Raw genomic sequence first — 5055 nt, 5'->3', positions numbered from 1 at the left:
TGGTTCAACGCCGTATCGAACAGGGACACGTTCCAAGCCATGCGACCCGGTGACGATGGATCGTGCTTGGACAGCTCCCGGCCGTACTTGACGTAGATGGGACCACGCGCAAAGCCCCCAGCCTCCAGAAGCGGACGAATGCGCACTTCCTTCCCGGCGGGGAAACCCAGACGTTGGTTGTACTTTTTAACTTCTTTGATTCGTAGCATCGCGTTGCAAGAATAAAGACTTCATGATGGGATGGGTGCGCTATTGGTTGTATATATACGGCTTGTGAGGGGGTGAATAGTTGTGGGAAAACAGCTAAGTAATCATCGGCTGTGATAGCTGATTGATGGTAAGCTGCACGCGTGGGATTGGATTGACTGTCGACAAACAGAGTTGATAAATAATTTCACTGAAGTAAAATGATTAATCAGTTCAATTTTGCTCAGTTTTTTAAAGAACTTGTTTGTATTGTCATTAAAAAAATAATTCACAATATGCTGTTTTACCTACCATGTGTCAGCAAATCATCTGCTCTTATTTTAAAGGACGTACTTCTAAAAAAAGAATTGTTACGACGACTAATGCAGTTCAAGGACGCACACCGCGGCGCACCTGCTTTGGCTACTGCTGCTGCTGTTGCTGAGAGAGAACGAACTGTTGCCTGTGCTAAAAAGGTGCAAATTCTTGTAGGAATTTCTTAGGGGGGGCACTAGGAATGAAAAACTAGATTTACAAAAAGAAGTCTTTAACAAGAATTGATAGATATTCAGCAGCATTTGAGTAAAAGAAATTTTTTCCAAACTTCTTCATCTTCAGTGTAATTAACATCTATGTGCCGACAAACGATGAACCCAAAAGCAGTAAGTATTAAAACCGACAAGCGCTCAGGAAAGCAACGCTCAAGTTTGTATAGACAACTTTTTTTGTCTAGGAGTGCCTTCAGCTCTTATCGCCACTAAACAGCCTGAAACTGTTGACTTTCGGCGCAGCTAGGGGAATGACCGTCAGCTGCACCAAATGGCAATGCTTGCAACCAAATAGCCCATGTTCTAGTAGACGGCAAGCACATTTAGGATATCACCGACTTGGTCACTACCTCGTTGTCGGTAAGATTCGAGTGAGCAACCTCAGTTGAAATTTCTCTAGCATTGATGGATCTCGGTAGTTGCATGAAGGATTTGAAGCTATTGAAAATTTGAACTACAGGTTCTAATCCCTGATAAAGGAGAAAGATTGCGATGACTGCTACCCATGGCCGAGACCATCGGACCATCGCATTAGTTAGTTTCTTTCTCATTACGGGATTCTCTTACGCAGGCAGGTTCATCGCGACAATCGCGTTAAACAAAATGGATAACCTCCACTTTATAGTGGTTATGTGACCCGTGCCGAGGGCTAAAGGGTTAAAAAGGTTCTAAACCTGCTCAACTAAGAATCGAGTCTGATATACACCAGGGCAAACACCCCAGTAAGCATCATGACGCAGTTAACCTCGATTTCCCCAGCTACTCGTGGGACCAATACTGAGTGCAAATCCAACAAATAACCTTCAAGGTGACGACTTCTCTCTCAGTCATGTGAAAGCGAAATTTAAACACTGTGAGCCAGCTTTACTCAGTAGTTCGGGCTTGGCTAGGACTCGGCAAAGGAGATCACGAAGTGCTAGCGTAGGGAAATCTATTTTCTCCCCGGCTGGCACGCAGGGAGAGGTCATGGATGGAGCATGCTTGATAAGAATGCAGGTTGTACAGTTGCAGCTTGACACTTTTTACTGTATGTCCTCGAAGTCGAACATCAGGAATGAAGGTTTTTCTGGGAGTTCGTAGGTCGATGATGGCGGCCAAGCAGGACAATAATGAACTCATAACAACTGCGACAACAGTAGAGCCCTTGAAGCTGAAAGCGCCGATGTCTATCCAGACGAAATGCCCTCGCATTCGCTATTAGCCCCAAGAGTACGCCAGATGTCATTGCTGTCGACAACCAATTGCAGAAGCGTACGGAGCAGCCGTTTGGGGGAGGAGCTACCAGGTGACGCTCACAAGGCCAGTATAGGGTGTTTTCTCTTAAAGTAAAGAGCAGTAATGCCGGAAAGTCGGAACCTGGCCAGGCGACTATGGGTAGGGCCTCAGCCACCACAGTTTAGAGGACAGGCCGAAGAAGAAGTGGAAGTAGAAAGGTTCAATAAGGGATAAGGGATCATTCCAGGGCCCATATAGCCGAGGCGGTAAACGCACGGGTATTCAGCATGACCATGCTGAGGGTGATGGGTTCGATTCCCGGTCGGTCCAGGATCTTTTCGTAAAGGAAATTTCCTTGACTTCCTTGGGCATAGAGTATCTTCGTGCCTGCCACACGATATACACATGCAAAATGGTCATTGGCAGAGGAAGCTCTCAGTTAATAACTGTGGATGTGCTCATAGAGCACTAAGCTGAGAAGCAGGCTTTGTCCCAGTGAGGACGATACGCCAAGAAGAGAGAGAGAGAGGATCATTCCAGTCAGAGTGTTCGCTTTGTGCAGACGTGTCCGACTACGTTCATGTGACAAAAAAGCGCTTTTACCGAGTTTTTCCCAGCCGTTCGAGAGGTACACCGTACCAGTTCAGGATTTCGCGTCCCATTCGTGACTTAACGCCGGCCCTTGCGCATCTATTGGAGGTGGCAAGCTTTCAATCGTCGCTGCAAAAGCTGGCAGCAAACCTACCACGAACAATTGCGTTTGTAAAGGGTCCAAAACCAACCCGAAGGCAGACCCATCCACAGCCGTGGACAATTATGAGAAACCCGTCGTCAAGCAACCGCTTGGCTCCAAGTGAGTCCGTGTCGGGGACCCCTCGGCCAACCTCTGCGCCAGACTTCTGGCCATCAATAAGTTCACCACGCTCCCGGTCCAACAAGTCCCAGAAAGGGTGAAGCTACCACCGTTATTCACGGCCATGAAGGAAGTTGTTGTGGTACAGACTAAGCTAAGCAGCGGGGTAATTACCCGCTGAAGCTTTAATGCCAGGGCACAAAAATCGTCTGCTCCACCCAGGTGGACTACAACGCAGTTTCCCTCCACCTGGAAGCCAAAACCCACGAATACTACACCCATGATTAGCCAGGAGGCAAACCGATGAAGGTGCTCATTCACGGGCTTCCGCGACAGACAGACAGAAACCTGCGGCCATCATGGAAGAACTGAAAGCCGTGAAACTCAAGCCACTCACAAGTTCTTCCCATTCGTCGCATCCAGGAAGGAAACCACCCGGACCAGCTGTATTTGGTACACCTGGAGAAGAACTCTGCCACCATAGCGCACCTTTATAAAATCAAGGCGCTGTTCAGCATCATCGTGGAGTGACAATGGTACCGCTCAAAAAAGTGTGACGTCAGCCAGTGCGGAAACTGCATCGCGTTTGGCCACGGAACGTGAAACTGTCACATGAAATCATGCTGTGGCAAGTGCGCCGGAGCGCATCCCAAGCAATGTTTCATAACAATCGGGCAACATACTATGTTATCTGATATCAAAAATAATTAACTAAATGTGTCTCAATTTGGCTGAACAAGCAGGCAACATAACAAACATGACAATAACCAAGTATGCTGATGATATCAATAAAATAGATGATAGGGTAAGTGTACCAATTATGGCTATAGTACCAATTATTCGCCATAGTTGATTTTCACCCTTTAACGATGTAAATCAACAGGAAAAAATTGTGAACAACAGATCACGTTCACAAAAGACAGTCGCACTCATTTAAAATCCACATTTTCCTCAAATCATGGTAGAAATAAATCATTTTCCTTAAAATTTCGGCTTCCTTGCACCCTTTTTCGCCATAGTGTACCAGTTATGGCTAACCCCATAAGGAATGCATGCGAATAGTGCGAAAAGGAACCGAAGTTAACAAATGTAACCATAACTGGTACAGGGTTCCTATCATTGGCACACGCTGTAATAAATACTAAAAGTAGTTTTGGCTCCGTTTCTATATTTTTCCTGTAAAGTATGGAAACCAAGCTGTCTTTTAACTTATTGATACATTCGTTGGTCTTCTCGTTATTTTTGTATAAATAGGTTTCCTTAGGTAGTGCCATAATTGGTACACGTACCCTATCATAATCTGTGGCACCCTGATAATAACTTCTGTAAATCAATCAATATCATCCAATTGAATACTCATTTCATTATCAGAAAGATATTTGTAAAGTTCCTTGATAACTAACTTCCGCTGTTGTTCTCGATGACGATGCCCCTAGTTTGACAGGTATGGTAACATGAATTATCAAGTTGATAACACAAAATTGTAAAGTGAGCTATGGAGTGAACACTAGTTATCAGTTTGTTACTGGTCAGTTATTCTACTTTGCTCGCAAAGTGCAAAACACAAGGGCAGGAACCGCAACTCTCCGAAGCGAGCGGAATTCCTGGAAATCCGCAGGAGGGCGTCAACCAGAAGCAAGGCGGCAGTAACCGGCCTCTGCCCCCAGGCTGGTACATCAAGTTCCCAATCTCCCCCCACTAGATCTGACGAAGCGGTACCAGCCGGCCAACTCCCGGCTAACGAAGCAATGCGGCGACCGCCGCTACTCAACTAACCCAGCATTCTCCTCCGCTTGGCTGGGGCAACTACGAACGCCGAGTTCACGCGAGACCTGTACGAGCGGCTGAATACTTGCCGCTTCAAGAAGCAACAAATCGACGCCGCTACCGTAGCGGTCATGATCTTCCTGACCAAATATGAGCCGTGAAGACACTATCATTGTGGCAAATTGAAACGCTTGTTAATTTCAGAACAAAATTCGCGAATTCACCAAATTTATCGATGAAAAGGACATCGATATTGCCGTAATTACGGAGACGCATCTCAAACCTGAGAAAAGCGTCTTCATCTCCGGATTCAGAATTGGGAGGCTTGATCGGACCGACGCCAGTGGGAGGGGAGTCGCCATCACCTTGCACCTCAACATCAATTGCCACATGTTGCTGGTATTTTGGCTAAACATCATGGAAGCCCAAGGTGTCGAGGTGGAAACACTACCCCAAACAGGCCAACTTCACCGATGGGACGGTAAC

This window comes from Aedes albopictus, chromosome 3, assembly GCF_035046485.1.
Source record: "Aedes albopictus strain Foshan chromosome 3, AalbF5, whole genome shotgun sequence".
NCBI classification, from domain to species: Eukaryota; Metazoa; Arthropoda; class Insecta; order Diptera; family Culicidae; genus Aedes; species Aedes albopictus.
The sequence above is the reverse complement of the archived record's forward strand: the minus strand, read 5'-3'. Positions refer to the sequence as shown.